The following is a 6,635-nucleotide window of genomic DNA, read 5'->3' as shown; positions in this document are numbered from 1 at the left end:
TTTGTTTGATGATCTGAAACATTTAAGTGTGACAAACATGCAAAAAAGTAAGAAATCAGGAAGGGGGCAAACACTTTTTCACACAACTGTACATGCTGCAACACCTCGACTCCCCAGGGAACCCTTGCAGTATTGCAAGGGTTCTGTTTTTGGACTTCAGCTCAGCGTTTAACACCATCATCCCAGCAATACTCCAAACCAAACTCTCCCAGCTCACTGTGCCAGTCTCCACCTCTCAGTGGATCACAAAGACGCAGCAGGTGAGGCTGGGAAAAATCACATCCAGTACTCGGACTATCAGTACTGGCGCCCCCCAGGGATGTGTGCTCTCCCCACTGCTCTTCTCCCTCTACACCAATGACTGCACCTCAGAGGACCCAACGGTCAAACTCCTAAAGTTTGCAGATGACACAACGGTCATCAGCCTCATCAGGGAAGGTGATGAGTCTGTGTACAGGCGGTACAGAACAACCTGGAGCCAGGCTCAAAACTGTGGAGATGACAGTGGACTTCAGGAGGAGCCCCCCAACACTGCCCCCCCTCACCATACTCAACAGCACGGTGTCTGCTGTGGAGACCTTCAAGTTTCTGGGATCCACAATCTCCCAGGACCTGAAGTGGGCTCCCAACATCAACACCATCCGGAAAAAGGCCCAGGTTGTACTTCCTGCACCAGCTCAAGAAGTTCAATCTGCCTCAGGAGCTGCTGATTCTGTTCTACTCAGCCATCATCCAGTCTGTTCTCTGCTCCTCTATCACTGTGTGGTTTGGATCAGCCACCAAACAGGACAGGAACAGACTGCAACGGATTGTCAGGTCTGCAGAGAGGATCATTGGTTCCAGCCTGCCGTCCATCCTGGACTTGTTCACCTCCAGAGTCAGGAAACGGGCTGGAAAGATCTCTGCAGACCCCTCACACCATGTACACAAGCTGTTCCAACTCCTCCCCTCTGGTAGGCGCTACAGGGCTCTGTACGCCAAAACCACCAGACACAGGAACAGCTTCTTTCCACTGGCCATCACTCTGATGAACAATAAATAAGTTATACTGCACTACTACCACCACTTACAATTCATGCCATTGTCTATAGGTTTATGTTCACATGTATACTGTTGTTGGGATCTGACGACGCCTCCTGGCTGGCTGAGTCCCTCACATGTGTTTTCAACAAAGGAGCATCCATGTTTCCTTCCTGTCAACAAAGGCCTGATCTGGGATCTGCTAAAAACTCCAAGCTGGGTGACCACACCTCTCAGCTCCAGCTGAAACTCGATCCTGGCCCCTCATTGGCCAAGAAAGGCTCCCCCGCTGGGTGACCTGGTTTATAAGCAAGCAGGAAACGCCATTCTGCCTCTTCCCTCCGGACATCGTCCTGGTACTAGAAGATCCACAAGGAAGCGCTTGCCTCATCAAATCCTATCAGGTCACATGTTACATTCGCTGGTCGAACAGACTGTGTTTATATTTTGAGTTTTGGATCCTGTAGTGCGAGAACGGATAACTCCTATGCCCCGTTCCCCCACCCTTTTTGTGTACACACCGCCGGCAAAAGAGGGCAACTGAGCCCTAAACGAGCCGAAGATTTCCCGGAGGACGAATGAACCAAGCGTCCCTCAGCCTAAGTTACAGGCCCCTCTCTGCAGCGAGGAGGCCCGCGTCTGCGCCAGCTCCGAAGCCGCGCCACCGAGAGTCAACGACTACTCGAGGACAGAGTGATTCCTACCACTGGAAACAGACCCTACCGAACGAAGCTTCTCAAAGTAAGGGTATCATTGGTGTCTGGGGCTAGCTTAGCTTAGCCTTAGTTTAATTTAGACTTTGTTTAAGTCGTTATTCCTGTATCTTGTTGTGTTAAGTTACTGTCGTGTTATAACGTGTTATTGCGCAAGCATCGCGGACCATGGAGTCCCGTTATACTGTGTATTTCCTGCTGTAACTGTTTGCATTAGATCCGTCGCTGCTAGTGGATGTGGAGTTTGTGATTTTATCACTTTAAAGACTAAAACCACGGTGGCGGACCCTCGTCTCGCCGACCGAGTTTCGGGGTGATAAGGAAGCAATACTCGCATCTCACCGCAGTGATAAAGATCTGTTTTGTTTTGGGGATTCTTTTATTTTGTCTTGGTTTTATTCTCTCTTCTTTAAATCGGCTCTGTGAGTGAGATTTAGAATCGCAACTATCACCGTATAAGCGTGGCCAGTCGGTTCAGAATCCGACCCCAGAGTTTTACGGGGAGATCAGCTGTTCTCACATTCTCACTGCGGCGTTGAGCACCGCAGGCAGAGCTAGGTTTTCCTTCTCTCTCTCCCCCTCTCTCGCTCCCTCTCTCTCTTCCTACTAACCGCATACACAGTTAGATTCACTGATTTTGGGTGAACCTCTCAGACTCGTGGTTGCGTAATCTGTTGTCCCAACCCACATGGTGCGCCGTCCCACGTGGTTACACATAGCCACCTCTCAGCCATTTTGGCCGTAGGTCTCTAGACTCCGCCATCTTTGCTTGTAGGCTCACACGCCCCCTTTTTAGATTACCCCCCCCATCACTGTTCGAGTAGGTTTCACCCACCCTCCTCCTTTCTACACACACATGCACACACACTCACACACACACACACACACACGTACATATATCTATATACATATTCTTACCCCACTTTATTCATTTGACTTTAGGTATTAGACATATAATTGTATGATAGTGTTTGTTGGTTTTGATACTACTTGATTTGATCATTTATTATTTTGATTTAATAAACTGTTATATTTTAAAGAGCAGTCGTCTGTGATTACTTGTGCATATGTGTGTAATAATAACTGGATGTAGTGGCCTGTGCTCGAACTTAAACCTTCACTCTCACTCCAAATGTGTAATAGTATTCAGACTGTCAATATTGTGAGTGAACACTAATTATGAGACTTAGTTTATAGTTTGGTTATTGGTCCCTGTCCGCAGGATGGTGCCCTGTTCTTATTAGTAATTACTAATTAACTTATTGATGTTAATAACTCCATTGATGTTGATAGTTTAGTTTCATATTTGCTGATAACCAAACACGCTCCTTTACGTTCCCTACACTGTATATATACACTTTTTGTCTCGGATATATATTTATACTTATATTGTTAAATGTTTATACCTACATCCGTTCTACTTTTTTGCTGCCCTTTTCTATTCTTTATACATATATTTTCTTGTTTATTGTAAATTTGTGTTTGTACATTGAGAGCGGAGTGGATACCGGAGACAAATTCCATGTATGAGTAAGCATACATGACCAATAAAGCTGATTCTGATTATATATGTATTAACACTGGATAATACCCTGTTTGATGAAAATGTATTTTAAAAAACATTCTGTAAAGTATCAGATGTTAACAATACTTTTTTGATCCATTTCAGATTTCCTCCCTGGCAACCATCGGAAGACATGACACAAAACGGGTTACCAGGAACATCCTTGCCCGCATGTTCAATGATGATGTTGGGAAGAGAATTAACTGGAAAGGGATAAATGGGAAAAAGTCCTTCAGCCAGATGGAGTGGAAGACTTTGCTCCTGCGTAAGTAACTGTAATATTTAATGAAAACAATTTGAAGTCACCCAGAGGTCTTAGGTCGTGTTCAAACTTACAACTTCTCTTTGCAACTTCAACTTCATTCTCTGCTCAGGTAGATATTACTCGACTATATCTTTACATAATAGTTATATGATATATTAGCTCTGAATATAGCATAGCAAACCTTTAAATGTCAGACAGCCACTAGCTTTCAAACTGCATGTCGGCTATATGTTGCACTGAGGGTTCATGGGATTTTGTATGATCTGCTTGTGTGATTACAGATGCCGTCAGAAAGAATCATGTCTCAGGTCCCGCCACAGATGATGAGATTCTGAAACACGCAATTAGGTTGTTCAACCTGGCAGCAGACAGACGAAGTTCCAGGAGGCGTGCCACAGTCAGCATCCCTACTGAACAGGCCAACATGTGTTATACATGCGATACATGCGATGTTCTAAAATCCTTGTGAATGGATTTCATTTAATAAAAAAACGTTTTGATACTATTCATGGTTAACGTTCTTTTTTTCCATTAATACCTATTCAATATATAGGCTGTAATGACCTCTTTTTTTAAGATTATTTTTTGGCTTTTTGGCTTTTATTAGATAGTTGGGATTAGAACCCAGGGAGCTGCTGAAAGGATTGTTTTTTTAATAGAGGATTTTGTTGTTACTTGCAGAGTCCATTGTTAAATGCACAAGGGATTTTACACAAACTATGCATATGTTCTCCAATGTAGATTTTAAGTCTTGAATAAATTCAACATTTTATTATTAGAGTATTCACACTTTTATAGAGCAATCTAGATGTTGGTCATTTTGATTTGAGATATTTCTGTAGTTAGTTTTGAGTAAGGGATCCGCTTTATGAACGGGTCCAAATCGGACCCCGGCCAAATGAGTCGTTTTATGAATGGGTCCATATCGGATATGAACGGATACGGGCCAGATCTGGTCTGGATCTTTGACGCGTATCCATTCCAGATCTGTCCCGCTGTGCAAGTCGACTCCGATCCGGACCCATTTTGCAGATCTATTCCGGAGCCTATGATACCTCCAGGGCGGATCCAAAGCGGAGTCGGTTTGCTATCTGGGCCAGCTCTCAGCAAGTGACTCTGCTTCTGTGTGGAGAGGTCTCAGACAGATAACAAACTACATTCCTAAAGCCCCCCACTCCATGAACGACCTATGCCTGGCAGACAAGCTAAACGAGTTCTACTGTCACTTTGAAAGACAATGGGACAGTCCTGACCCCATCCCTCCATCAACCAAACCCAGACCACCAAGTCCCCCTCCCCCAGCTCAGCAGGGGCCCATGCCTCTGTAGCACCCATCCCAGTGCCCCCCCCCCGCTTCCTTGTATGTGCAACATACCTTGACAAATAAACAGTTCTGATTCTGATCAACATGATCAACAGATGGTGACATACTGCGCCTGTTTAACCTCTCTGCACTGGATCCCAGTTAATTTTAGAATTCATTTTAAAATGTTGATTTATAGAGCCTTACATGGCCAGGCTCAAGACACATTTTAAAATTCAGGGAGATCGTGCTTTTCAGTCGGCAGCCCTTACACAACTGTCTCCCTATACGCTTGAGGCTCTTTGGACTCTTAAAAAGCAGCTAAAAACCAAACTGTTCAGACAGGCATTTATGTAGCATGTGGTATTTTCTGTTTGAACTTGTGTCTTATGTCTGTCCTCCTTGTATATTTTATCTGGTGTTTTTATATTCGTTTCATTTATTTGATTGTATTTTCTATTATTATTTGACTGTGAAGCACTTTGTGACTGGTGTCTGTAAAAAGCACGATATAGATAAATGTTTTTTTTATCCACATCAACTCAGTTCTCTCTGGCGAGTTCTTTCTCAAAATAAAACCTGAGTTTGCAAGATTTTACAAGGCTAGGTTTTTCTTCTTCCTTTAAGTGGACATTGAATATTTACCTTGTTTGTTATCTGTACATCCTGGCAAGGTCAAACCTTCCCGAATGCATCTAATGTCAGTGTCATTAGATGCAACAGCTCAATGGACAGCCACTAAAGTACTCATAATAATTCTTTGTCGGATGCAGAATCTATTTAGACTTTTCCAATGATATCCTTCCTGTGTCTCACTTACTATGCCTCTCACTCAATCTTCCATATTCACTGCTAAGAAAATACATTCTTGTGGGTTTATTCAGTATAGTCTACTTTATGCATATTACATCTAATCATCTTTATCTATGAACACTCATATATAACAGCCAGGCTTGCTTAGTAAACAAGTAGAATCTATACACAGACATCCACATGATAAATCACTATAATCACCCTGCATTTTCAATAAGACAAAAATAAAATCCAATTCCATCCTTCATAACGCAGAGATTTGTCTTGTGTCTGCGTGACTCCAGGCAGTGAGTTTATAAGAGTGCATTTGCTTCTCTCTTATAGCCTGCCTCACTCTTATTCAATCAAAGGACCATTTTTATTGCTGGCGCACAGGCACCTGATTGCAATAACCCAGATGATCGATGGGGGTGGGCTACTACTGTAGCAGGTGTGCTATATGCGCTAAAATAATCTGTATTTATAAAAAGACCAGACAGGTCTACACATCAAGAGCTGCTTTGGTTAAAATGACTTGATGAAATATGTAGATTTTTTCAGTGAGTTAAGGATCAGTGGGAAACAACAGCTCCTCTATTATTGCCTTGATTTACAGCTCCCTGGTGTGCTTTCCTGCTGTAATGCCACTCAACAAAAGCGTCTGCAAGAATATTTCACAGCTGCTGATATTCTGATAGTGCCAAAATATAACTTACTTGCCAGTGTGAATCTAACTGAACTCAAACGTAAATGTATTACTCTTTGACCTTGTTTGTATTGCCAGATGAAAGCCATTTCATCTGAAATAACCTGTAGATGAAAAATGGGGGGGGTTGGAAAATGGAAAAATAAAGATCTTTTAAAAAGACATTGTTCTCTTCAGGCACTCAGTGGAGTTTGCTTTTTTAGAGAGAGGGCGGTAGGTGGCTTGGAAAAAAATCAGCTGGACAGAAGAACCTTTGCCTTTGGTACTAACTG

The 6,635-nt window shown here is 43.1% G+C and overlaps 1 long non-coding RNA gene across 1 annotated transcript in view; it reads left to right on the top strand.

Moving 5' to 3' along the window:
• LOC116398878 (uncharacterized) overlaps nt 1–4,896 on the top strand; it is a 9,343-nt gene extending 4,447 nt beyond the window's left edge. Inside the window, exons 2-3 of the long non-coding RNA XR_004213777.1 lie at nt 3,403–3,562; nt 3,844–4,896. This is a non-coding gene — a long non-coding RNA (uncharacterized LOC116398878). The remainder of the gene's footprint in view (nt 1–3,402; nt 3,563–3,843) is intronic.
• The last annotated feature ends 1,739 nt before the right edge of the window (nt 4,897–6,635 follow it).

Source organism: Anarrhichthys ocellatus, unplaced genomic scaffold, assembly GCF_004355925.1.
Source record: "Anarrhichthys ocellatus isolate YVR2014 unplaced genomic scaffold, GSC_Weel_1.0 scaffold92, whole genome shotgun sequence".
Lineage (NCBI taxonomy): Eukaryota > Metazoa > Chordata > Actinopteri > Perciformes > Anarhichadidae > Anarrhichthys > Anarrhichthys ocellatus.
The sequence above is the reverse complement of the archived record's forward strand: the minus strand, read 5'-3'. Positions and strand labels throughout refer to the sequence as shown.